The sequence below is a fragment of the Oncorhynchus tshawytscha genome, linkage group LG07, assembly GCF_018296145.1.
Source record: "Oncorhynchus tshawytscha isolate Ot180627B linkage group LG07, Otsh_v2.0, whole genome shotgun sequence".
Lineage (NCBI taxonomy): Eukaryota > Metazoa > Chordata > Actinopteri > Salmoniformes > Salmonidae > Oncorhynchus > Oncorhynchus tshawytscha.
The window spans coordinates 17,542,544-17,570,210 of record NC_056435.1 but is presented as its reverse complement, the minus strand read 5'-3'; the positions used below and the strand labels follow the sequence as shown (position 1 = coordinate 17,570,210).

General features: G+C 42.1%; 5 non-coding genes across 5 annotated transcripts; all 5 read left to right on the top strand.

Annotated features, from left to right (window-relative positions):
• Positions 1-32: 32 nt before the first annotated feature.
• Positions 33-105, top strand: trnar-ccu. The gene has a single exon. It is a non-coding gene; the product is annotated as a tRNA-Arg (tRNA).
• Positions 106-11,359: 11,254 nt separating this feature from the next.
• On the top strand, positions 11,360-11,432 carry trnar-ccu. Its single transcript has one exon. It is a non-coding gene; the product is annotated as a tRNA-Arg (tRNA).
• An 11,619-nt stretch (positions 11,433-23,051) lies between these two features.
• trnar-ccu lies at positions 23,052-23,125 on the top strand. Its single transcript has one exon. It is a non-coding gene; the product is annotated as a tRNA-Arg (tRNA).
• Positions 23,126-25,247: 2,122 nt separating this feature from the next.
• On the top strand, positions 25,248-25,320 carry trnar-ccu. Its single transcript has one exon. It is a non-coding gene; the product is annotated as a tRNA-Arg (tRNA).
• Positions 25,321-26,567: 1,247 nt separating this feature from the next.
• Positions 26,568-26,640, top strand: trnar-ccu. Its single transcript has one exon. It is a non-coding gene; the product is annotated as a tRNA-Arg (tRNA).
• The last annotated feature ends 1,027 nt before the right edge of the window (positions 26,641-27,667 follow it).

The window sequence follows — 27,667 nt, the reverse complement described above, 5'->3', positions numbered from 1 at the left end:
TCAGTTCGTACTGGTTGTGAAAAGTAAACAGTGCCCCAGTGGCCTAATGGATAAGGCACTGGCCTCCTAAGCCAGGAATTGTGGGTTCAAGTCCCATCTGGGGTGGTTGAAACATAGTGGCGCATTCAAATTGTGCTGGGTACGTAACCCAGAGGTTGATGGATCTAAAACATTTTCTGCTAACCAGCTTTTTTAGCATTGAAATGTGAACAAATATTTTAAAAAATGCGTAGTTTCATTCCATGTGTAAGTGCCATTATACATTTTTTTACCTCTTCCATCAGTTCGTATTGGTCATATTGATTACAAAGAACCCCAGTGGCCTAAGACACTGGCCTCCTAAGCCATGGATTGTGAGGTTTAGTCTTTTCTGAAGTGGCTAAAAGCAGAGTGGCGCAGCGGAAGTGTGCTGGGACCGTAACCCAGAGGTTGATGGATCAAAAGCTTTTTCTGCTAACAAGCTTTTTTTAGCATTGAAGTGCGAACAAATGTTTTAGAAAATGCGCAGTTTCATTCCATGTGTAAGTGCCATTATACATTTTTTTACCTCTTCCATCAGGTCGTATTGGTCATATTGATTACAAAGAACCCCAGTGGCCTAAGACACTGGCCTCCTAAGCCATGGATTGTGAGGTTTAGTCTTTTCTGAAGTGGCTAAAAGCAGAGTGGCGCAGCGGATGTGTGCTGGGCCCATAACCCAGAGGTCAATGTATCGAAACCATCCTCTGCTAACCAGTCTGTTTTTAAAAATGAACCGCTAACAGAAATAAGAAAGCGGAATTTCATGGGCATGTGTCAGTGCCATCCATTACACATTGTTTTTGCTGCTTCTATCAGTTCGTACTGGTTGTGAAAATTAAACAGTGCCCCAGTGGCCTAAGACACTGGCCTCCTAAGCCAGGAATTGTGGGTTCAAGTCCCATCTGGGGTGGTTGAAACATAGTGGCGCATTCAAATTGTGCTGGGTACGTAACCCAGAGGTTGATGGATCTAAAACATTTTCTGCTAACCAGCTTTTTTAGCATTGAAATGTGAACAAATATTTTAAAAAATGCGTAGTTTCATTCCATGTGTAAGTGCCATTATACATTTTTTTACCTCTTCCATCAGTTTGTATTGGTCATATTGATTACAAAGAACCCCAGTGGCCTAAGACACTGGCCTCCTAAGCCATGGATTGTGAGGTTTAGTCTTTTCTGAAGTGGCTAAAAGCAGAGTGGCGCAGCGGAAGTGTGCTGGGACCGTAACCCAGAGGTTGATGGATCAAAAGCTTTTTCTGCTAACAAGCTTTTTTTAGCATTGAAGTTCGAACAAATATTTTAAAAATGCGCAGTTTCATTCCATGTGTAAGTGCCATTATACATTTTTTTACCTCTTCCATCAGTTCGTATTGGTCATATTGATTACAAAGAACCCCAGTGGCCTAAGACACTGGCCTCCTAAGCCATGGTTTGTGAGGTTTAGTCTTTTCTGAAGTGGCTAAAAGCAGAGTGGTGCAGCGGAAGTGTGCTGGGACCGTAACCCAGAGGTTGATGGATCAAAAGCTTTTTCTGCTAACAAGCTTTTTTAGCATTGAAATGCGAACAAATATTTTAAAAAATGCGCAGTTTCATTCCATGTGTAAGTGCCATTATACATTTTTTTACCTCTTCCATCAGTTCGTATTGGTCATATTGATTACAAAGAACCCCAGTGGCCTAAGACACTGGCCTCCTAAGCCATGGATTGTGAGATCTAGTCTTTTCTGAAGTGGCTAAGAGCAGAGTGGCGCAGCGGAAGTGTGCTGGGACCGTAACCCAGAGGTTGATGGATCAAAAGTTTTTTCTTCTAACAAGCTTTTTTTTAGCATTGAAGTGCGAACAAATATTTTTTTAAATGCGCAGTTTCATTCCATGTGTAAGTGCCATTATACATTTTTTTACCTCTTCCATCAGTTCGTATTGGTCATATTGATTACAAAGAACCCCAGTGGCCTAAGACACTGGCCTCCTAAGCCATGGTTTGTGAGGTTTAGTCTTTTCTGAAGTGGCTAAAAGCAGAGTGGTGCAGCGGAAGTGTGCTGGGACCGTAACCCAGAGGTTGATGGATCAAAACATTTTCTGCTAACCAGCTTTTTTAGCATTGAAATGCGAACAAATATTTTAAAAATGCGCAGTTTCATTCCATGTGTAAGTGCCATTATACATTTTTTTACCTCTTCCATCAGTTCGTATTGGTCATATTGATTACAAAGAACCCCAGTGGCCTAAGACACTGGCCTCCTAAGCCATGGATTGTGAGGTTTAGTCTTTTCTGAAGTGGCTAAAAGCAGAGTGGCGCAGCGGAAGTGTGCTGGGACCGTAACCCAGAGGTTGATGGATCAAAACTTTTCTGCTAACAGCTTTTTTAGCATTGAAGTGCGAACAAATGTTTTAGAAAATGCGCAGTTTCATTCCATGTGTAAGTGCCATTATACATTTTTTTACCTCTTCCATCAGTTCGTATTGGTCATATTGATTACAAAGAACCCCAGTGGCCTAAGACACTGGCCTCCTAAGCCATGGATTGTGAGGTTTAGTCTTTTCTGAAGTGGCTAAAAGCAGAGTGGCGCAGCGGAAGTGTGCTGGGACCGTAACCCAGAGGTTGATGGATCAAAAGCTTTTTCTGCTAACAAGCTTTTTTTAGCATTGAAGTGCGAACAAATGTTTTAGAAAATGCGCAGTTTCATTCCATGTGTAAGTGCCATTATACATTTTTTTACCTCTTCCATCAGGTCGTATTGGTCATATTGATTACAAAGAACCCCAGTGGCCTAAGACACTGGCCTCCTAAGCCATGGATTGTGAGGTTTAGTCTTTTCTGAAGTGGCTAAAAGAAGAGTGGCGCAGCGGATGTGTGCTGGGCCCATACCCCAGAGGTCAATGTATCGAAACCATCCTCTGCCAACCAGTCTGTTTTTAAAAATGAACAGAAATAAGAAAGCGGAATTTCATGGGCATGTGTCAGTGCCATCCATTACACATTGTTTTTGCTGCTTCTATCAGTTCGTACTGGTTGTGAAAAGTAAACAGTGCCCCAGTGGCCTAAGACACTGGCCTCCTAAGCCATGGATTGTGAGATCTAGTCTTTTCTGAAGTGGCCAAAAGCAGAGTGGCGCAGCGGAAGTGTGCTGGGCCCGTAACCCAGAGGTTGATGGATCTAAAACATTTTCTGCTAACCAGCTTTTTTAGCATTGAAATGCGAACAAATATTTTAAAAAATGCGTAGTTTCATTCCATGTGTAAGTGCCATTATACATTTTTTTACCTCTTCCATCAGTTCGTATTGGTCATATTGATTACAAAGAACCCCAGTGGCCTAAGACACTGGCCTCCTAAGCCATGGATTGTGAGGTTTAGTCTTTTCTGAAGTGGCTAAAAGCAGAGTGGCGCAGCGGAAGTGTGCTGGGACCGTAACCCAGAGGTTGATGGATCAAAAACTTTTCTGCTAACCAGCTTTTTTAGCATTGAAGTGCGAACAAATATTTTTTTAAATGCGCAGTTTCATTCCATGTGTAAGTGCCATTATACATTTTTTTACCTCTTCCATCAGTTCGTATTGGTCATATTGATTACAAAGAACCCCAGTGGCCTAAGACACTGGCCTCCTAAGCCATGGATTGTGAGGTTTAGTCTTTTCTGAAGTGGCTAAAAGCAGAGTGGCGCAGCGGAAGTGTGCTGGGACCGTAACCCAGAGGTTGATGGATCAAAAGCTTTTTCTGCTAACCAGCTTTTTTAGCATTGAAGTGCGAACAAATGTTTTAAAAATGCGCAGTTTCATTCCATGTGTAAGTGCCATTATACATTTTTTTACCTCTTCCATCAGTTCGTATTGGTCATATTGATTACAAAGAACCCCAGTGGCCTAAGACACTGGCCTCCTAAGCCATGGATTGTGAGGTTTAGTCTTTTCTGGTGGCTAAAAGCAGAGTGGCGCAGCGGAAGTGTGCTGGGACCGTAACCCAGAGGTTGATGGATCAAAACTTTTTCTGCTAACAAGCTTTTTTAGCATTGAAGTGCGAACAAATGTTTTAGAAAATGCGCAGTTTCATTCCATGTGTAAGTGCCATTATACATTTTTTTTTACCTCTTCCATCAGTTCGTATTGGTCATATTGATTACAAAGAACCCCAGTGGCCTAAGACACTGGCCTCCTAAGCCATGGATTGTGAGGTTTAGTCTTTTCTGAAGTGGCTAAAAGCAGAGTGGCGCAGCGGATGTGTGCTGGGCCCATAACCCAGAGGTCAATGTATCGAAACCATCCTCTGCTAACCAGTCTGTTTTTAAAAATGAACCGCTAACAGAAATAAGAAAGCGGAATTTCATGGGCATGTGTCAGTGCCATCCATTACACATTGTTTTTGCTGCTTCTATCAGTTCGTACTGGTTGTGAAAAGTAAACAGTGCCCCAGTGGCCTAAGACACTGGCCTCCTAAGCCATGGATTGTGAGATCTAGTCTTTTCTGAAGTGGCCAAAAGCAGAGTGGCGCAGCGGAAGTGTGCTGGGCCCGTAACCCAGAGGTTGATGGATCTAAAACATTTTCTGCTAACCAGCTTTTTTAGCATTGAAATGCGAACAAATATTTTAAAATGCGTAGTTTCATTCCATGTGTAAGTGCCATTATACATTACCTCTTCCATCAGTTCGTATTGGTCATATTACCTCTTCCATCAGTTCGTATTGGTCATATTGATTACAAAGAACCCCAGTGGCCTAAGACACTGGCCTCCTAAGCCATGGATTGTGAGGTTTAGTCTTTTCTGAAGTGGCTAAAAGCAGAGTGGCGCAGCGGAAGTGTGCTGGGACCGTAACCCAGAGGTTGATGGATCAAAACATTTTTCTGCTAACCAGCTTTTTTAGCATTGAAGTGCGAACAAATATTTTAGAAAATGCGCAGTTTCATTCCATGTGTAAGTGCCATTATACATTTTTTTACCTCTTCCATCAGTTCGTATTGGTCATATTGATTACAAAGAACCCCAGTGGCCTAAGACACTGGCCTCCTAAGCCATGGATTGTGAGGTTTAGTCTTTTCTGAAGTGGCTAAAAGCAGAGTGGCGCAGCGGAAGTGTGCTGGGACCGTAACCCAGAGGTTGATGGATCAAAAACTTTTTCTGCTAACAAGCTTTTTTAGCATTGAAGTGCGAACAAATATTTAGAAAATGCGCAGTTTCATTCCATGTGTAAGTGCCATTATACATTTTTTTTTTTACTCTTCCATCAGTTTGTATTGGTCATATTGATTACAAAGAACCCCAGTGGCCTAAGACACTGGCCTCCTAAGCCATGGATTGTGAGGTTTAGTCTTTTCTGAAGTGGCTAAAAGCAGAGTGGCGCAGCGGAAGTGTGCTGGGACCGTAACCCAGAGGTTGATGGATCAAAAGCTTTTTCTGCTAACAAGCTTTTTTTAGCATTGAAGTGCGAACAAATGTTTTAGAAAATGCGCAGTTTCATTCCATGTGTAAGTGGCATTATACATTTTTTTTTACCTCTTCCATCAGTTCGTATTGGTCATATTGATTACAAAGAACCCCAGTGGCCTAAGACACTGGCCTCCTAAGCCATGGATTGTGAGGTTTAGTCTTTTCTGAAGTGGCTGAAAGCAGAGTGGCGCAGCGGAAGTGTGCTGGGACCGTAACCCAGAGGTTGATGGATCAAGCTTTTTCTGCTAACAAGCTTTTTTTTAGCATTGAAGTGCGAACAAATGTTTTAGAAAATGCGCAGTTTCATTCCATGTGTAAGTGCCATTATACATTTTTTTACCTCTTCCATCAGGTCGTATTGGTCATATTGATTACAAAGAACCCCAGTGGCCTAAGACACTGGCCTCCTAAGCCATGGATTGTGAGGTTTAGTCTTTTCTGAAGTGGCTAAAAGCAGAGTGGCGCAGCGGATGTGTGCTGGGCCCATAACCCAGAGGTCAATGTATCGAAACCATCCTCTGCTAACCAGTCTGTTTTTAAAAATGAACCGCTAACAGAAATAAGAAAGCGGAATTTCATGGGCATGTGTCAGTGCCATCCATTACACATTGTTTTTGCTGCTTCTATCAGTTCGTACTGGTTGTGAAAAGTAAACAGTGCCCCAGTGGCCTAAGACACTGGCCTCCTAAGCCATGGATTGTGAGATCTAGTCTTTTCTGAAGTGGCCAAAAGCAGAGTGGCGCAGCGGAAGTGTGCTGGGCCCGTAACCCAGAGGTTGATGGATCTAAAACATTTTCTGCTAACCAGCTTTTTTAGCATTGAAGTGCGAACAAATATTTTTTTAAATGCGCAGTTTCATTCCATGTGTAAGTGCCATTATACATTTTTTTACCTCTTCCATCAGTTCGTATTGGTCATATTGATTACAAAGAACCCCAATGGCCTAAGACACTGGCCTCCTAAGCCATGGTTTGTGAGGTTTAGTCTTTTCTGAAGTGGCAAAAAGCAGAGTGGCGCAGCGGAAGTGTGCTGGGACCGTAACCCAGAAGTTGATGGATCTAAAACATTTTCTGCTAACCAGCTTTTTTAGCATTGAAATGTGAACAAATATTTTAGAAAATGCGCAGTTTCATTCCATGTGTAAGTGCCATTATACATTTTTTTACCTCTTCCATCAGGTCGTATTGGTCATATTGATTACAAAGAACCCCAGTGGCCTAAGACACTGGCCTCCTAAGCCATGGATTGTGAGATCTAGTCTTTTCTGAAGTGGCTAAAAGCAGAGTGGCGCAGCGGAAGTGTGCTGGGACCGTAACCCAGAGGTTGATGGATCAAAAGCTTTTTCTGCTAACAAGCTTTTTTTAGCATTGAAGTGCGAACAAATGTTTTAGAAAATGCGCAGTTTCATTCCATGTGTAAGTGCCATTATACATTTTTTTACCTCTTCCATCAGGTCGTATTGGTCATATTGATTACAAAGAACCCCAGTGGCCTAAGACACTGGCCTCCTAAGCCATGGATTGTGAGGTTTAGTCTTTTCTGAAGTGGCTAAAAGCAGAGTGGCGCAGCGGAAGTGTGCTGGGACCGTAACCCAGAGGTTGATGGATCAAAAGCTTTTTCTGCTAACAAGCTTTTTTTAGCATTGAAGTGCGAACAAATGTTTTAGAAAATGCGCAGTTTCATTCCATGTGTAAGTGCCATTATACATTTTTTTACCTCTTCCATCAGTTCGTATTGGTCATATTGATTACAAAGAACCCCAGTGGCCTAAGACACTGGCCTCCTAAGCCATGGATTGTGAGGTTTAGTCTTTTCTGAAGTGGCTAAAAGCAGAGTGGCGCAGCGGAAGTGTGCTGGGACCGTAACCCAGAGGTTGATGGATCTAAAACATTTTCTGCTAACCAGCTTTTTTAGCATTGAAATGCGAACAAATATTTTAAAAAATGCATTCAAATGTTTCAAAACATTTTCCTAACCAGTGCATTGAAATGCCAAATATTTTAAAAATGCGTAGTTTCATTCCATGTGTAAGTGCCATTATACATTTTTTTACCTCTTCCATCAGTTCGTATTGGTCATATTGATTACAAAGAACCCCAGTGGCCTAAGACACTGGCCTCCTAAGCCATGGATTGTGAGATCTAGTCTTTTCTGAAGTGGCTAAAAGCAGAGTGGCGCAGCGGAAGTGTGCTGGGACCGTAACCCAGAGGTTGATGGATCAAAACATTTTCTGCTAACCAGCTTTTTTAGCATTGAAGTGCGAACAAATATTTTTTTAAAATCAGTTTCATTCCATGTGTAAGTGCCATTATACATTTTTTTACCTCTTCCATCAGTTCGTATTGGTCATATTGATTACAAAGAACCCCAGTGGCCTAAGACACTGGCCTCCTAAGCCATGGATTGTGAGGTTTAGTCTTTTCTGAAGTGGCTAAAAGCAGAGTGGCGCAGCGGAAGTGTGCTGGGACCGTAACCCAGAGGTTGATGGATCAAAAGCTTTTTCTGCTAACAAGCTTTTTTTAGCATTGAAGTGCGAACAAATGTTTTAGAAAATGCGCAGTTTCATTCCATGTGTAAGTGCCATTATACATTTTTTTACCTCTTCCATCAGTTCGTATTGGTCATATTGATTACAAAGAACCCCAGTGGCCTAAGACACTGGCCTCCTAAGCCATGGATTGTGAGGTTTAGTCTTTTCTGAAGTGGCTAAAAGCAGAGTGGCGCAGCGGAAGTGTGCTGGGACCGTAACCCAGAGGTTGATGGATCAAAAGCTTTTTCTGCTAACAAGCTTTTTTTAGCATTGAAGTGCGAACAAATGTTTTAGAAAATGCGCAGTTTCATTCCATGTGTAAGTGCCATTATACATTTTTTTACCTCTTCCATCAGTTCGTATTGGTCATATTGATTACAAAGAACCCCAGTGGCCTAAGACACTGGCCTCCTAAGCCATGGATTGTGAGGTTTAGTCTTTTCTGAAGTGGCTAAAAGCAGAGTGGCGCAGCGGAAGTGTGCTGGGCCCGTAACCCAGAGGTTGATGGATCAAAAACTTTTTCTGCTATCCAGCTTTTTTTAGCATTGAAGTTCGAACAAATATTTTTTTAAATGCGCAGTTTCATTCCATGTGTAAGTGCCATTATACATTTTTTTACCTCTTCCATCAGTTCGTATTGGTCATATTGATTACAAAGAACCCCAGTGGCCTAAGACACTGGCCTCCTAAGCCATGGATTGTGAGGTTTAGTCTTTTCTGAAGTGGCTAAAAGCAGAGTGGCGCAGCGGAAGTGTGCTGGGACCGTAACCCAGAGGTTGATGGATCTAAAACATTTTCTGCTAACCAGCTTTTTTAGCATTGAAATGTGAACAAATATTTTAGAAAATGCGCAGTTTCATTCCATGTGTAAGTGCCATTATACATTTTTTTACCTCTTCCATCAGGTCGTATTGGTCATATTGATTACAAAGAACCCCAGTGGCCTAAGACACTGGCCTCCTAAGCCATGGATTGTGAGATCTAGTCTTTTCTGAAGTGGCTAAAAGCAGAGTGGCGCAGCGGAAGTGTGCTGGGACCGTAACCCAGAGGTTGATGGATCAAAAGCTTTTTCTGCTAACAAGCTTTTTTTAGCATTGAAGTGCGAACAAATGTTTTAGAAAATGCGCAGTTTCATTCCATGTGTAAGTGCCATTATACATTTTTTTACCTCTTCCATCAGTTCGTATTGGTCATATTGATTACAAAGAACCCCAGTGGCCTAAGACACTGGCCTCCTAAGCCATGGATTGTGAGGTTTAGTCTTTTCTGAAGTGGCTAAAAGCAGAGTGGCGCAGCGGAAGTGTGCTGGGACCGTAACCCAGAGGTTGATGGATCAAAAGCTTTTTCTGCTAACAAGCTTTTTTTAGCATTGAAGTGCGAACAAATGTTTTAGAAAATGCGCAGTTTCATTCCATGTGTAAGTGCCATTATACATTTTTTTACCTCTTCCATCAGTTCGTATTGGTCATATTGATTACAAAGAACCCCAGTGGCCTAAGACACTGGCCTCCTAAGCCATGGATTGTGAGGTTTAGTCTTTTCTGAAGTGGCTAAAAGCAGAGTGGCGCAGCGGAAGTGTGCTGGGACCGTAACCCAGAGGTTGATGGATCAAAAGCTTTTTCTGCTAACCAGCTTTTTTAGCATTGAAGTGCGAACAAATGTTTTAGAAAATGCGCAGTTTCATTCCATGTGTAAGTGCCATTATACATTTTTTTACCTCTTCCATCAGTTCGTATTGGTCATATTGATTACAAAGAACCCCAGTGGCCTAAGACACTTGCCTCCTAAGCCATGGATTGTGAGGTTTAGTCTTTTCTGAAGTGGCTAAAAGCAGAGTGGCGCAGCGGAAGTGTGCTGGGACCGTAACCCAGAGGTTGATGGATCAAAAACTTTTTCTGCTAACCAGCTTTTTTAGCATTGAAGTGCGAACAAATGTTTTAAAAAATGCGCAGTTTCATTCCATGTGTAAGTGCCATTATACATTTTTTTACCTCTTCCATCAGTTCGTATTGGTCATATTGATTACAAAGAACCCCAGTGGCCTAAGACACTGGCCTCCTAAGCCATGGATTGTGAGATCTAGTCTTTTCTGAAGTGGCTAAAAGCAGAGTGGCGCAGCGGATGTGTGCTGGGACCGTAACCCAGAGGTCAATGTATCGAACCCATCCTCTGCTAACAAGTTCGAACAAATATTTTTTTAAATGCGCAGTTTCATTCCATGTGTAAGTGCCATTATACATTTTTTTACCTCTTCCATCAGTTCGTATTGGTCATATTGATTACAAAGAACCCCAGTGGCCTAAGACACTGGCCTCCTAAGCCATGGATTGTGAGGTTTAGTCTTTTCTGAAGTGGCTAAAAGCAGAGTGGCGCAGCGGAAGTGTGCTGGGACCGTAACCCAGAGGTTGATGGATCAAAAACTTTTTCTGCTAACCAGCTTTTTTAGCATTGAAATGCGAACAAATATTTTAGAAAATGCGCAGTTTTCATTCCATGTGTAAGTGCCATTATACATTTTTTTACCTCTTCCATCAGTTCGTATTGGTCATATTGATTACAAAGAACCCCAGTGGCCTAAGACACTGGCCTCCTAAGCCATGGATTGTGAGGTCTAGTCTTTTCTGAAGTGGCTAAAAGCAGAGTGGCGCAGCGGAAGTGTGCTGGGACCGTAACCCAGAGGTTGATGGATCAAAAACTTTTTGCTGCTAACTCTTTTTTAGCATTGAAGTGCGAACAAATATTTTAAAAATGCGCAGTTTCATTCCATGTGTAAGTGCCATTATACATTTTTTTACCTCTTCCATCAGTTCGTATTGGTCATATTGATTACAAAGAACCCCAGTGGCCTAAGACACTGGCCTCCTAAGCCATGGATTGTGAGGTTTAGTCTTTTCTGAAGTGGCTAAAAGCAGAGTGGCGCAGCGGAAGTGTGCTGGGACCGTAACCCAGAGGTTGATGGATCAAAAGCTTTTTCTGCTAACAAGCTTTTTTTAGCATTGAAGTGCGAACAAATGTTTTAGAAAATGCGCAGTTTCATTCCATGTGTAAGTGCCATTATACATTTTTTTACCTCTTCCATCAGTTCGTATTGGTCATATTGATTACAAAGAACCCCAGTGGCCTAAGACACTGGCCTCCTAAGCCATGGATTGTGAGGTTTAGTCTTTTCTGAAGTGGCTAAAAGCAGAGTGGCGCAGCGGATGTGTGCTGGGCCCATAACCCAGAGGTCAATGTATCGAAACCATCCTCTGCTAACCAGTCTGTTTTTAAAAATGAACCGCTAACAGAAATAAGAAAGCGGAATTTCATGGGCATGTGTCAGTGCCATCCATTACACATTGTTTTTGCTGCTTCTATCAGTTCGTACTGGTTGTGAAAAGTAAACAGTGCCCCAGTGGCCTAATGGATAAGGCACTGGCCTCCTAAGCCAGGAATTGTGGGTTCAAGTCCCATCTGGGGTGGTTGAAACATAGTGGCGCATTCAAATTGTGCTGGGTACGTAACCCAGAGGTTGATGGATCTAAAACATTTTCTGCTAACCAGCTTTTTTAGCATTGAAATGTGAACAAATATTTTAAAAAATGCGTAGTTTCATTCCATGTGTAAGTGCCATTATACATTTTTTTACCTCTTCCATCAGTTTGTATTGGTCATATTGATTACAAAGAACCCCAGTGGCCTAAGACACCGTGATGGATTGTGAGATCTAGTCTTTTCTGAAATGGCTGAAAGCATGGCGCATGCTGATTACAAAGAAACCATTCAGTCTGGATTGTGGCCTGACACTGGCCTCCTAAGCCATGGATTGTGAGGTTTAGTCTTTTCTGAAGTGGCTAAAAGCAGAGTGGTGCAGCGGAAGTGTGCTGGACCGATAACCCAAAGGTCGAAGGCTCGAAACCATTTTCTGCTAACCAGCTTTTTTTAGCATTGAAGTGCAAACATAAATGTAAAATAATGCGGAGTTTAATGGGCATGTGTATGTGCCATTACATTTTTTTTTATACCTCTTCCATCAGTTCGTATTGGTCATATTGATTACAAAGAACCCCAGTGGCCTAACACACTGGCCTCCTAAGCCATGGATTGTGAGGTTTAGTGTTTTCTGAAGTGGCTAAAAGCAGAGTGGTGCAGCGGATGCGTGCTGGGCACATAACCCAGAGATTGATGGATCAGAAACATTTTCTGCTAACCAGCTTTTTTAGCATTGATGTGCGAACAAATATTTTTGAAAATGCGTAGTTTCATTCTATGTGTAAGTGCCATTACACATTTAAAAAAAAATCTTCCATCAGTTCGTATTGGTCATATTGATTACAAAGAACCCCAGTGGCCTAACACACTGGCCTCCTAAGCCTTGGATTGTGAGACCTAGTCTTTTCTGAAGTGGCTAAAAGCAGAGTGGCGCAGCGGAAGTGTGCTGGGACCGTAACCCAGAGGTTGATGGATCAAAACATTTTTCTGCTAACCAGCTTTTTTAGCATTGAAATGCGAACAAATATTTTAAAAATGCGCAGTTTCATTCCATGTGTAAGTGCCATTATACATTTTTTTACCTCTTCCATCAGTTCGTATTGGTCATATTGATTACAAAGAACCCCAGTGGCTAAGACACTGGCCTCCTAAGCCATGGATTGTGAGATTTAGTCTTTTCTGAAGTGGCTAAAAGCAGAGTGGCGCAGCGGAAGTGTGCTGGGACCGTAACCCAGAGGTTGATGGATCAAAAGCTTTTTCTGCTAACAAGCTTTTTTTAGCATTGAAGTGCGAACAAATGTTTTAGAAAATGCGCAGTTTCATTCCATGTGTAAGTGCCATTATACATTTTTTTACCTCTTCCATCAGTTCGTATTGGTCATATTGATTACAAAGAACCCCAGTGGCCTAAGACACTGGCCTCCTAAGCCATGGATTGTGAGGTTTAGTCTTTTCTGAAGTGGCTAAAAGCAGAGTGGCGCAGCGGAAGTGTGCTGGGACCGTAACCCAGAGGTTGATGGATCAAAAGCTTTTTCTGCTAACAAGCTTTTTTTAGCATTGAAGTGCGAACAAATGTTTTAGAAAATGCGCAGTTTCATTCCATGTGTAAGTGCCATTATACATTTTTTTTTACTTCCATCAGTTCGTATTGGTCATATTGATTACAAAGAACCCCAGTGGCCTAAGACACTGGCCTCCTAAGCCATGGATTGTGAGATCTAGTCTTTTCTGAAGTGGCTAAAAGCAGAGTGGCGCAGCGGAAGTGTGCTGGGACCGTAACCCAGAAGTTGATGGATCTAAAACATTTTCTGCTAACCAGCTTTTTTAGCATTGAAATGTGAACAAATATTTTAGAAAATGCGCAGTTTCATTCCATGTGTAAGTGCCATTATACATTTTTTTACCTCTTCCATCAGTTCGTATTGGTCATATTGATTACAAAGAACCCCAATGGCCTAAGACACTGGCCTCCTAAGCCATGGTTTGTGAGGTTTAGTCTTTTCTGAAGTGGCAAAAAGCAGAGTGGCGCAGCGGAAGTGTGCTGGGACCGTAACCCAGAAGTTGATGGATCTAAAACATTTTCTGCTAACCAGCTTTTTTAGCATTGAAGTGCGAACAAATTTAAAAATGCGCAGTTTCATTCCATGTGTAAGTGCCATTATACATTTTTTTACCTCTTCCATCAGTTCGTATTGGTCATATTGATTACAAAGAACCCCAGTGGCCTAAGACACTGGCCTCCTAAGCCATGGATTGTGAGGTTTAGTCTTTTCTGAAGTGGCTAAAAGCAGAGTGGCGCAGCGGAAGTGTGCTGGGACCGTAACCCAGAGGTTGATGGATCAAAAGCTTTTTCTGCTAACAAGCTTTTTTTAGCATTGAAGTGCGAACAAATGTTTTAGAAAATGCGCAGTTTCATTCCATGTGTAAGTGCCATTATACATTTTTTTACCTCTTCCATCAGTTTGTATTGGTCATATTGATTACAAAGAACCCCAGTGGCCTAAGACACTGGCCTCCTAAGCCATGGATTGTGAGATTTAGTCTTTTCTGAAGTGGCTAAAAGCAGAGTGGCGCAGCGGAAGTGTGCTGGGACCGTAACCCAGAGGTTGATGGATCAAAAGCTTTTTCTGCTAACAAGCTTTTTTAGCATTGAAATGTGAACAAATGTTTTAGAAAATGCGCAGTTTCATTCCATGTGTAAGTGCCATTATACATTTTTTTACCTCTTCCATCAGGTCGTATTGGTCATATTGATTACAAAGAACCCCAGTGGCCTAAGACACTGGCCTCCTAAGCCATGGATTGTGAGGTTTAGTCTTTTCTGAAGTGGCTAAAAGCAGAGTGGCGCAGCGGATGTGTGCTGGGCCCATAACCCAGAGGTCAATGTATCGAAACCATCCTCTGCTAACCAGTCTGTTTTTAAAAATGAACCGCTAACAGAAATAAGAAAGCGGAATTTCATGGGCATGTGTCAGTGCCATCCATTACACATTGTTTTTGCTGCTTCTATCAGTTCGTACTGGTTGTGAAAAGTAAACAGTGCCCCAGTGGCCTAAGACACTGGCCTCCTAAGCCATGGATTGTGAGATCTAGTCTTTTCTGAAGTGGCCAAAAGAGAGTGGGCGCAGCGGAAGTGTGCTGGGCCCATAACCCAGAGGTCAATGGATCGAAAACATTCTCTGCTAATCAGCTTTTTTTAGCATTGAAGTGCGAACAAACTTTTTTTTATAAATGCGTAGTTTCATTCCATGTGTAAGTGCCATTATACATTTTTTTACCTCTTCCATCAGTTCGTATTGGTCATATTGATTACAAAGAACCCCAGTGGCCTAAGACACTGGCCTCCTAAGCCATGGATTGTGAGGTTTAGTCTTTTCTGAAGTGGCTAAAAGCAGAGTGGCGCAGCGGAAGTGTGCTGGGACCGTAACCCAGAGGTTGATGGATCAAAAGCTTTTTCTGCTAACAAGCTTTTTTTAGCATTGAAGTGCGAACAAATATTTTTTTAAATGCGCAGTTTCATTCCATGTGTCAGTGCCATTATACATTTTTTTACCTCTTCCATCAGTTCGTATTGGTCATATTGATTACAAAGAACCCCAGTGGCCTAAGACACTGGCCTCCTAAGCCATGGATTGTGAGGTTTAGTCTTTTCTGAAGTGGCTAAAAGCAGAGTGGCGCAGCGGAAGTGTGCTGGGACCGTAACCCAGAGGTTGATGGATCAAAAGCTTTTTCTGCTAACAAGCTTTTTTTAGCATTGAAGTGCGAACAAATGTTTTAGAAAATGCGCAGTTTCATTCCATGTGTAAGTGCCATTATACATTTTTTTACCTCTTCCATCAGTTCGTATTGGTCATATTGATTACAAAGAACCCCAGTGGCCTAAGACACTGGCCTCCTAAGCCATGGATTGTGAGGTTTAGTCTTTTCTGAAGTGGCTAAAAGCAGAGTGGCGCAGCGGAAGTGTGCTGGGACCGTAACCCAGAGGTTGATGGATCAAAAGCTTTTTCTGCTAACAAGCTTTTTTTAGCATTGAAGTGCGAACAAATGTTTTAGAAAATGCGCAGTTTCATTCCATGTGTAAGTGCCATTATACATTTTTTTACCTCTTCCATCAGTTCGTATTGGTCATATTGATTACAAAGAACCCCAGTGGCCTAAGACACTGGCCTCCTAAGCCATGGATTGTGAGATCTAGTCTTTTCTGAAGTGGCTAAAAGCAGAGTGGCGCAGCGGAAGTGTGCTGGGACCGTAACCCAGAGGTTGATGGATCAAAAGCTTTTTCTGCTAACAAGCTTTTTTTAGCATTGAAGTGCGAACAAATGTTTTAGAAAATGCGCAGTTTCATTCCATGTGTAAGTGCCATTATACATTTTTTTACCTCTTCCATCAGTTCGTATTGGTCATATTGATTACAAAGAACCCCAGTGGCCTAAGACACTGGCCTCCTAAGCCATGGATTGTGAGGTTTAGTCTTTTCTGAAGTGGCTAAAAGCAGAGTGGCGCAGCGGATGTGTGCTGGGCCCATAACCCAGAGGTCAATGTATCGAAACCATCCTCTGCTAACCAGTCTGTTTTTAAAAATGAACCGCTAACAGAAATAAGAAAGCGGATTTCATGGGCATGTGTCAGTGCCATCCATTACACATTGTTTTTGCTGCTTCTATCAGTTCGTACTGGTTGTGAAAAGTAAACAGTGCCCCAGTGGCCTAAGACACTGGCCTCCTAAGCCATGGATTGTGAGATCTAGTCTTTTCTGAAGTGGCCAAAAGCAGAGTGGCGCAGCGGAAGTGTGCTGGGCCCGTAACCCAGAGGTTGATGGATCTAAAACATTTTCTGCTAACCAGCTTTTTTAGCATTGAAATGCGAACAAATATTTTAAAAAATGCGTAGTTTCATTCCATGTGTAAGTGCCATTATACATTTTTTTACCTCTTCCATCAGTTCGTATTGGTCATATTGATTACAAAGAACCCCAGTGGCCTAAGACACTGGCCTCCTAAGCCATGGATTGTGAGGTTTAGTCTTTTCTGAAGTGGCTAAAAGCAGAGTGGCGCAGCGGAAGTGTGCTGGGACCGTAACCCAGAGGTTGATGGATCAAAAAAACATTTGCTAACCAGCTTTTTTAGCATTGAAATGCGAACAAATATTTAAAAAAATGCGTAGTTTCATTCCATGTGTAAGTGCCATTATACATTTTTTTACCTCTTCCATCAGTTCGTATTGGTCATATTGATTACAAAGAACCCCAGTGGCCTAAGACACTGGCCTCCTAAGCCATGGATTGTGAGGTTTAGTCTTTTCTGAAGTGGCTAAAAGCAGAGTGGCGCAGCGGAAGTGTGCTGGGACCGTAACCCAGAGGTTGATGGATCAAAAGCTTTTTCTGCTAACAAGCTTTTTTTTAGCATTGAAGTGCGAACAAATGTTTTAAAAATGCGCAGTTTCATTCCATGTGTAAGTGCCATTATACATTTTTTTACCTCTTCCATCAGTTCGTATTGGTCATATTGATTACAAAGAACCCCAGTGGCCTAAGACACTGGCCTCCTAAGCCATGGTTTGTGAGGTTTAGTCTTTTCTGAAGTGGCTAAAAGCAGAGTGGTGCAGCGGAAGTGTGCTGGGACCGTAACCCAGAGGTTGATGGATCAAAAGCTTTTTCTGCTAACAAGCTTTTTTTAGCATTGAAGTGCGAACAAATGTTTTAGAAAATGCGCAGTTTCATTCCATGTGTAAGTGCCATTATACATTTTTTTACCTCTTCCATCAGTTCGTATTGGTCATATTGATTACAAAGAACCCCAGTGGCCTAAGACACTGGCCTCCTAAGCCATGGATTGTGAGGTTTAGTCTTTTCTGAAGTGGCTAAAAGCAGAGTGGCGCAGCGGAAGTGTGCTGGGACCGTAACCCAGAGGTTGATGGATCAAAAGCTTTTTCTGCTAACAAGCTTTTTTTAGCATTGAAGTGCGAACAAATGTTTTAGAAAATGCGCAGTTTCATTCCATGTGTAAGTGCCATTATACATTTTTTTACCTCTTCCATCAGGTCGTATTGGTCATATTGATTACAAAGAACCCCAGTGGCCTAAGACACTGGCCTCCTAAGCCATGGATTGTGAGGTTTAGTCTTTTCTGAAGTGGCTAAAAGCAGAGTGGCGCAGCGGATGTGTGCTGGGCCCATAACCCAGAGGTCAATGTATCGAAACCATCCTCTGCTAACCAGTCTGTTTTTAAAAATGAACCGCTAACAGAAATAAGAAAGCGGAATTTCATGGGCATGTGTCAGTGCCATCCATTACACATTGTTTTTGCTGCTTCTATCAGTTCGTACTGGTTGTGAAAAGTAAACAGTGCCCCAGTGGCCTAAGACACTGGCCTCCTAAGCCATGGATTGTGAGATCTAGTCTTTTCTGAAGTGGCCAAAAGCAGAGTGGCGCAGCGGAAGTGTGCTGGGCCCGTAACCCAGAGGTTGATGGATCTAAAACATTTTCTGCTAACCAGCTTTTTTAGCATTGAAATGCGAACAAATATTTTTTTAAAATGCGTAGTTTCATTCCATGTGTAAGTGCCATTATACATTTTTTTACCTCTTCCATCAGTTCGTAGGGTCATATTGATTACAAAGAACCCCAGTGGCCTAAGACACTGGCCTCCTAAGCCATGGATTGTGAGGTTTAGTCTTTTCTGAAGTGGCTAAAAGCAGAGTGGCGCAGCGGAAGTGTGCTGGGACCGTAACCCAGAGGTTGATGGATCAAAAACTTTTTCTGCTAACCAGCTTTTTTAGCATTGAAGTGCGAACAAATATTTTTTTAAATGCGCAGTTTCATTCCATGTGTAAGTGCCATTATACATTTTTTTACCTCTTCCATCAGTTCGTATTGGTCATATTGATTACAAAGAACCCCAGTGGCCTAAGACACTGGCCTCCTAAGCCATGGATTGTGAGGTTTAGTCTTTTCTGAAGTGGCTAAAAGCAGAGTGGCGCAGCGGAAGTGTGCTGGGACCGTAACCCAGAGGTTGATGGATCAAAAGCTTTTTCTGCTAACAAGCTTTTTTTAGCATTGAAGTGCGAACAAATGTTTTAGAAAATGCGCAGTTTCATCCATGTGTAAGTGCCATTATACATTTTTTTACCTCTTCCATCAGTTCGTATTGGTCATATTGATTACAAAGAACCCCAGTGGCCTAAGACACTGGCCTCCTAAGCCATGGATTGTGAGATTTAGTCTTTTCTGAAGTGGCTAAAAGCAGAGTGGCGCAGCGGAAGTGTGCTGGGACCGTAACCCAGAGGTTGATGGATCAAAACCTTTTCTGCTAACCAGCTTTTTTTTAGCATTGAAGTGCGAACAAATGTTTTAGAAAATGCGCAGTTTCATTCCATGTGTAAGTGCCATTATACATTTTTTTACCTCTTCCATCAGGTCGTATTGGTCATATTGATTACAAAGAACCCCAGTGGCCTAAGACACTGGCCTCCTAAGCCATGGATTGTGAGGTTTAGTCTTTTCTGAAGTGGCTAAAAGCAGAGTGGCGCAGCGGAAGTGTGCTGGGACCGTAACCCAGAGGTTGATGGATCTAAAACATTTTCTGCTAACCAGCTTTTTTAGCATTGAAATGTGAACAAATATTTTAAAAAATGCGTAGTTTCATTCCATGTGTAAGTGCCATTATACATTTTTTTACCTCTTCCATCAGTTCGTATTGGTCATATTGATTACAAAGAACCCCAGTGGCCTAAGACACTGGCCTCCTAAGCCATGGATTGTGAGATCTAGTCTTTTCTGAAGTGGCTAAAAGCAGAGTGGCGCAGCGGAAGTGTGCTGGGACCGTAACCCAGAGGTTGATGGATCAAAAGTTTTTTCTGCTAACAAGCTTTTTTTTAGCATTGAAGTGCGAACAAATATTTTTTTAAATGCGCAGTTTCATTCCATGTGTAAGTGCCATTATACATTTTTTTACCTCTTCCATCAGTTCGTATTGGTCATATTGATTACAAAGAACCCCAGTGGCCTAAGACACTGGCCTCCTAAGCCATGGTTTGTGAGGTTTAGTCTTTTCTGAAGTGGCTAAAAGCAGAGTGGCGCAGCGGAAGTGTGCTGGGACCGTAACCCAGAGGTTGATGGATCAAAAGCTTTTTCTGCTAACAAGCTTTTTTTAGCATTGAAGTGCGAACAAATGTTTTAGAAAATGCGCAGTTTCATTCCATGTGTAAGTGCCATTATACATTTTTTTACCTCTTCCATCAGTTCGTATTGGTCATATTGATTACAAAGAACCCCAGTGGCCTAAGACACTGGCCTCCTAAGCCATGGATTGTGAGATTAGTCTTTTCTGAAGTGGCTAAAAGCAGAGTGGCGCAGCGGAAGTGTGCTGGGACCGTAACCCAGAGGTTGATGGATCAAAAGCTTTTTCTGCTAACAAGCTTTTTTAGCATTGAAGTGCGAACAAATGTTTTAGAAAATGCGCAGTTTCATTCCATGTGTAAGTGCCATTATACATTTTTTTTTTACCTCTTCCATCAGTTCGTATTGGTCATATTGATTACAAAGAACCCCAGTGGCCTAAGACACTGGCCTCCTAAGCCATGGATTGTGAGGTGAGGTTTAGTCTTTTCTGAAGTGGCTAAAAGCAGAGTGGCGCAGCGGATGTGTGCTGGGCCCGTAACCCAGAGGTTGATGGATCAAAAACATTTTCTGCTAACCAGCTTTTTTTTAGCATTGAAGTGCGAACAAATATTTTTTTAAATGCGCAGTTTCATTCCATGTGTAAGTGCCATTATACATTTTTTTTCTAAACCTCTTCCATCAGTTCGTATTGGTCATATTGATTACAAAGAACCCCAGTGGCCTAAGACACTGGCCTCCTAAGCCATGGATTGTGAGGTTTAGTCTTTTCTGAAGTGGCTAAAAGCAGAGTGGCGCAGCGGAAGTGTGCTGGGACCGTAACCCAGAGGTTGATGGATCAAAAGCTTTTTCTGCTAACAAGCTTTTTTTAGCATTGAAGTGCGAACAAATGTTTTAGAAAATGCGCAGTTTCATTCCATGTGTAAGTGCCATTATACATTTTTTTACCTCTTCCATCAGGTCGTATTGGTCATATTGATTACAAAGAACCCCAGTGGCCTAAGACACTGGCCTCCTAAGCCATGGATTGTGAGATCTAGTCTTTTCTGAAGTGGCTAAAAGCAGAGTGGCGCAGCGGAAGTGTGCTGGGACCGTAACCCAGAGGTTGATGGATCAAAAGCTTTTTCTGCTAACAAGCTTTTTTTAGCATTGAAGTGCGAACAAATGTTTTAGAAAATGCGCAGTTTCATTCCATGTGTAAGTGCCATTATACATTTTTTTACCTCTTCCATCAGTTCGTATTGGTCATATTGATTACAAAGAACCCCAGTGGCCTAAGACACTGGCCTCCTAAGCCATGGATTGTGAGGTTTAGTCTTTTCTGAAGTGGCTAAAAGCAGAGTGGCGCAGCGGAAGTGTGCTGGGCCCGTAACCCAGAGGTTGATGGATCAAAAACTTTTTCTGCTAACCAGCTTTTTTTAGCATTGAAGTGCAAACAAATGTTTTAGAAAATGCGCAGTTTCATTCCATGTGTAAGTGCCATTATACATTTTTTTACCTCTTCCATCAGTTCGTATTGGTCATATTGATTACAAAGAACCCCAGTGGCCTAAGACACTGGCCTCCTAAGCCATGGATTGTGAGATCTAGTCTTTTCTGAAGTGGCTAAAAGCAGAGTGGCGCAGCGGAAGTGTGCTGGGACCGTAACCCAGAGGTTGATGGATCAAAAGCTTTTTCTGCTAACAAGCTTTTTTTAGCATTGAAGTGCGAACAAATGTTTTAGAAAATGCGCAGTTTCATTCCATGTGTAAGTGCCATTATACATTTTTTTACCTCTTCCATCAGTTCGTATTGGTCATATTGATTACAAAGAACCCCAGTGGCCTAAGACACTGGCCTCCTAAGCCATGGATTGTGAGGTTTAGTCTTTTCTGAAGTGGCTAAAAGCAGAGTGGCGCAGCGGAAGTGTGCTGGGACCGTAACCCAGAGGTTGATGGATCAAAACTTTTTCTGCTAACAAGCTTTTTTAGCATTGAAGTGCGATGGATCAAAAGCATTTTCTGCTAACCAGCTTTTTTAGCATTGAACAAATGTTTTAGAAAATGCGCAGTTTCATTCCATGTGTAAGTGCCATTATACATTTTTTTACCTCTTCCATCAGTTCGTATTGGTCATATTGATTACAAAGAACCCCAGTGGCCTAAGACACTGGCCTCCTAAGCCATGGATTGTGAGGTTTAGTCTTTTCTGAAGTGGCTAAAAGCAGAGTGGCGCAGCGGAAGTGTGCTGGGACCCAACCCAGAGGTTGATGGATCAAAATTTTTCTGCTAACCAGCTTTTTTAGCATTGAAGTGCGAACAAATATTTTAAAAATGCGCAGTTTCATTCCATGTGTAAGTGCCATTATACATTTTTTTACCTCTTCCATCAGTTCGTATTGGTCATATTGATTACAAAGAACCCCAGTGGCCTAAGACACTGGCCTCCTAAGCCATGGATTGTGAGGTTTAGTCTTTTCTGAAGTGGCTAAAAGCAGAGTGGCGCAGCGGAAGTGTGCTGGGACCGTAACCCAGAGGTTGATGGATCAAAACATTTTCTGCTAACCAGCTTTTTTAGCATTGAAGTGCGAACAAATGTTTTAGAAAATGCAGTTTCATTCCATGTGTAAGTGCCATTATACATTTTTTTACCTCTTCCATCAGTTCGTATTGGTCATATTGATTACAAAGAACCCCAGTGGCCTAAGACACTGGCCTCCTAAGCCATGGATTGTGAGATCTAGTCTTTTCTGAAGTGGCTAAAAGCAGAGTGGCGCAGCGGAAGTGTGCTGGGACCGTAACCCAGAGGTTGATGGATCAAAACTTTTTCTGCTAACCAGCTTTTTTAGCATTGAAGTGCGAACAAATATTTTAAAAATGCGTAGTTTCATTCCATGTGTAAGTGCCATTATACATTTTTTTACCTCTTCCATCAGGTCGTATTGGTCATATTGATTACAAAGAACCCCAGTGGCCTAAGACACTGGCCTCCTAAGCCATGGATTGTGAGATCTAGTCTTTTCTGAAGTGGCTAAAAGCAGAGTGGCGCAGCGGATGTGTGCTGGGACCGTAACCCAGAGGTTGATGGATCTAAAACATTTTCTGCTAACCAGCTTTTTTAGCATTGAAGTGCGAACAAATGTTTTAGAAAATGCGCAGTTTCATTCCATGTGTAAGTGCCATTATACATTTTTTTACTCTTCCATCAGTTCGTATTGGTCATATTGATTACAAAGAACCCCAGTGGCCTAAGACACTGGCCTCCTAAGCCATGGATTGTGAGGTTTAGTCTTTTCTGAAGTGGCTAAAAGCAGAGTGGCGCAGCGGATGTGTGCTGGGCCCATAACCCAGAGGTCAATGTATCGAAACCATCCTCTGCTAACCAGTCTGTTTTTAAAAATGAACCGCTAACAGAAATAAGAAAGCGGAATTTCATGGGCATGTGTCAGTGCCATCCATTACACATTGTTTTTGCTGCTTCTATCAGTTCGTACTGGTTGTGAAAAGTAAACAGTGCCCCAGTGGCCTAATGGATAAGGCACTGGCCTCCTAAGCCAGGAATGTGTGGGTTCAAGTCCCATCTGGGGTGGCCAAAATAGTGGTGGCATTCAAGTGTGCTGGGCCCGTAACCCAGAGGTTGATGGATCTAAAACATTTTCTGCTAACCAGCTTTTTTAGCATTGAAATGCGAACAAATATTTTAAAAAATGCGTAGTTTCATTCCATGTGTAAGTGCCATTATACATTTTTTTACCTCTTCCATCAGTTCGTATTGGTCATATTGATTACAAAGAACCCCAGTGGCCTAAGACACTGGCCTCCTAAGCCATGGATTGTGAGATCTAGTCTTTTCTGAAGTGGCTAACAGCAGAGTGGCGCAGCGGAAGTGTGCTGGGCCCATAACCCAAAGGTCGAAGGCTCGAAACCATTTTCTGCTAACCAGCTTTTTTTAGCATTGAAGTGCTAACAATTTTTTTTTGAAATGCATAGTTTCATTCAATGTGTAAGTGCCATTATATATATTTTTTTACCTCTTCCATCAGTTCGTAATCATATTGATTAAAAGAACCCCAGAACCAAGACACTGGCCTCCTAAGCCATGGATTGTGAGGTTCTAGTCTTTTCTGAAGTGGCTAAAAGCAGAGTGGCGCAGCGGAAGTGTGCTGGGACCGTAACCCAGAGGTTGATGGATCAAAAGCTTTTTCTGCTAACCAGCTTTTTTAGCATTGAAGTGCGAACAAATATTTTAAAAATGCGTAGTTTCATTCCATGTGTAAGTGCCATTATACATTTTTTTACCTCTTCCATCAGTTCGTATTGGTCATATTGATTACAAAGAACCCCAGTGGCCTAAGACACTGGCCTCCTAAGCCATGGATTGTGAGGTTTAGTCTTTTCTGAAGTGGCTAAAAGCAGAGTGGCGCAGCGGAAGTGTGCTGGGACCGTAACCCAGAGGTTGATGGATCAAAATTTTTCTGCTAACCAGCTTTTTTAGCATTGAAGTGCGAACAAATATTTTAAAAAATGCGTAGTTTCATTCCATGTGTAAGTGCCATTATTACATTAAATCTTCCATCAGTTCGTATTGGTCATATTGATTACAAAGAACCCCAGTGGCCTAAGACACTGGCCTCCTAAGCCATGGATTGTGAGATCTAGTCTTTTCTGAAGTGGCTAAAAGCAGAGTGGCGCAGCGGAAGTGTGCTGGGCCGTAACCCAGAGGTTGATGGATCAAAAGCTTTTTCTGCTAACCAGCTTTTTTAGCATTGAAGTGCGAACAAATATTTTAAAAAATGCGTAGTTTCATTCCATGTGTAAGTGCCATTATACATTTTTTTACCTCTTCCATCAGTTCGTATTGGTCATATTGATTACAAAGAACCCCAGTGGCCTAAGACACTGGCCTCCTAAGCCATGGATTGTGAGATCTAGTCTTTTCTGAAGTGGCCAAAAGCAGAGTGGCGCAGCGGAAGTGTGCTGGGCCCGTAACCCAGAGGTTGATGGATCTAAAACATTTTCTGCTAACCAGCTTTTTTAGCATTGAAATGCGAACAAATATTTTAAAAAATGCGTAGTTTCATTCCATGTGTAAGTGCCATTATACATTTTTTTACCTCTTCCATCAGTTCGTATTGGTCATATTGATTACAAAGAACCCCAGTGGCCTAAGACACTGGCCTCCTAAGCCATGGATTGTGAGATCTAGTCTTTTCTGAAGTGGCTAAGAGCAGAGTGGCGCAGCGGAAGTGTGCTGGGACCGTAACCCAGAGGTTGATGGATCAAAAGTTTTTTCTGCTAACAAGCTTTTTTTTAGCATTGAAGTGCGAACAAATATTTTTTTAAATGCGCAGTTTCATTCCATGTGTAAGTGCCATTATACATTTTTTTTTAAAATCTTCCATCAGTACGTATTGGTCATATTGATTACAAAGAACCCCAGTGGCCTAAGACACTGGCCTCCTAAGCCATGGATTGTGAGGTTTAGTCTTTTCTGAAGTGGCTAAAAGCAGAGTGGCGCAGCGGATGTGTGCTGGGCCCATAACCCAGAGGTCAATGTATCGAAACCATCCTCTGCTAACCAGTCTGTTTTTAAAAATGAACCGCTAACAGAAATAAGAAAGCGGAATTTCATGGGCATGTGTCAGTGCCATCCATTACACATTGTTTTTGCTGCTTCTATCAGTTCGTACTGGTTGTGAAAAGTAAACAGTGCCCCAGTGGCCTAATGGATAAGGCACTGGCCTCCTAAGCCAGGAATTGTGGGTTCAAGTCCCATCTGGGGTGGTTGAAACATTGCTAACCAGCTTTTTTAGCATTGAAATGCAAACAAATATTTAAAAAAATGCGTAGTTTCATTCCATGTGTAAGTGCCATTATACATTTTTTTACCTCTTCCATCAGGTCGTATTGGTCATATTGATTACAAAGAACCCCAGTGGCCTAAGACACTGGCCTCCTAAGCTATGGATTGTGAGATCTAGTCTTTTCTGAAGTGGCTAAATGCAGAGTGGCGCAGCGGAAGTGTGCTGGGCCTGTAGCCCAGAGGTTGATGGATCAAACGCTTTTTCTGCTAACCAGCTTTTTTAGCATTGAAGTGCGAACAAATATTTTAAAAAATGCGTAGTTTCATTCCATGTGTAAGTGCCATTATACATTTTTTACCTCTTCCATCAGGTCGTATTGGTCATATTGATTACAAAGAACCCCAGTGGCCTAAGACACTGGCCTCCTAAGCTATGGATTGTGAGATCTAGTCTTTTCTGAAGTGGCTAAATGCAGAGTGGCGCAGCGGAAGTGTGCTGGGCCCGTAGCCCAGAGGTTGATGGATCAAACGCTTTTTCTGCTAACCAGCTTTTTTAGCATTGAAGTGCGAACAAATATTTTAAAAAATGCGTAGTTTCATTCCATGTGTAAGTGCCATTATACATTTTAAAAATCTTCCATCAGTTCGAATTGGTCATATTGATTACAAAGAACCCCAGTGGCCTAAGACACTGGCCTCCTAAGCCATGGATTGTGAGATCTAGTCTTTTCTGAAGTGGCTAAAAGCAGAGTGGCGCAGCGGAAGTGTGCTGGGCACGTAACCCAGAGGTTGATGGATCAAACGCTTTTTCTGCTAACCAGCTTTTTTAGCATTGAAGTGCGAACAAATATTTTAAAAAATGCGTAGTTTCATTCCATGTGTAAGTGCCATTATACATTTAAAAAAAAAAATCTTCCATCAGTTCGAATTGGTCATATTGATTAAAAAGAACCCCAGTGGCCTAAGACACTGGCCTCCTAAGCCATGGATTGTGAGATCTAGTCTTTTCTGAAGTGGCTAAATGCAGAGTGGCGCAGCGGAAGTGTGCTGGGCCCATAACCCAGAGGTCAATGTATCGAAACCATCCTCTGCTAACCAGTCTGTTTTTAAAAATGAACCGCCAACAGAAATAAGAAAGCGGAATTTCATGGGCATGTGTCAGTGCCATCCATTACACATTGTTTTTGCTGCTTCTATCAGTTCGTACTGGTTGTGAAAAGTAAACAGTGCCCCAGTGGCCTAATGGATAAGGCACTGGCCTCCTAAGCCAGGAATTGTGGGTTCAAGTCCCATCTGGGGTGGTTGAAATACAGTGGTGCATTGGAAGTGTGCCTTGTCCATAACCCAGAGTTTGATGGATCAAAAACATTTTCTGCTAACCAGCTTTCTTAGCATTGAAGTGCGAACAAATTTTTAAAAAAAATGCTTAGTTTCATTCCATGTGTAAGTGCCATTATACATTTTAACAAAAATCTTCCATCAGTTCAAATTGGTCATATTGATTAGAAAGAACCCCAGTGGCCTAAGACACTGGCCTGCTAAGCCATGGATTGTGAGATCTAGTCTTTTCTGAAATGGCTGAAAGCAGAGTGGCGCAGCGGAAGCGTGCTGGGCCCATAACGCAGCCGACGATGGATCGAAACCATTCTCTGCTAACCAGCTTATTTTTAGCATTGAAGTGCGAACAAAAATTTTAAAGAATGCGTAGGACCAAGACACTGGCCTCCTAAACCATGGATTGTGAGTTCTAGTCTTTTCTGAAGTGGCTAAAAGCAGAGTGGCGCAGCAGAAGTGTATAATGGCAATTACACATGCAAAGAAACTACGCTTTTTTTTTTGTTCGCACTTCAATGCTAAAAATAAGCTGTTTAGCAGAGAATGGTTTCAATTTATGGACATCTGGGTTATGGGTCCAGCACACTTCTGCTGCACCACAATGTTTCCAACCACCCCAGTTAGGACTTGAATCAACAATTCCTGGCTTAGGAGGACAGTGCCTTATCCATTAGGCCATAGGGGAACTGTCTACCTTTCACAACCATTACGAACTGATAGAAGCAGTAAAAACAATGTGTAATGGATGGCACTGACACATGCCCATGAAGAAGATGACGAAAGGGTCTGGTAAATCACAGAGTGAAGGACAACTCCAAGGATCAACTGTACCACTTTGACTCTATAGACACCAGACTCGCTTGAACCTGTGTTGTTTATATCTATGCAGCAATATCTGAATAAAGCACAATTACTGTACATGAACCAATCTCTTCCATTCATTTCCTTTACCAAGTACCCTCATATGAATAAAAACAACCAAGGGGACACAGT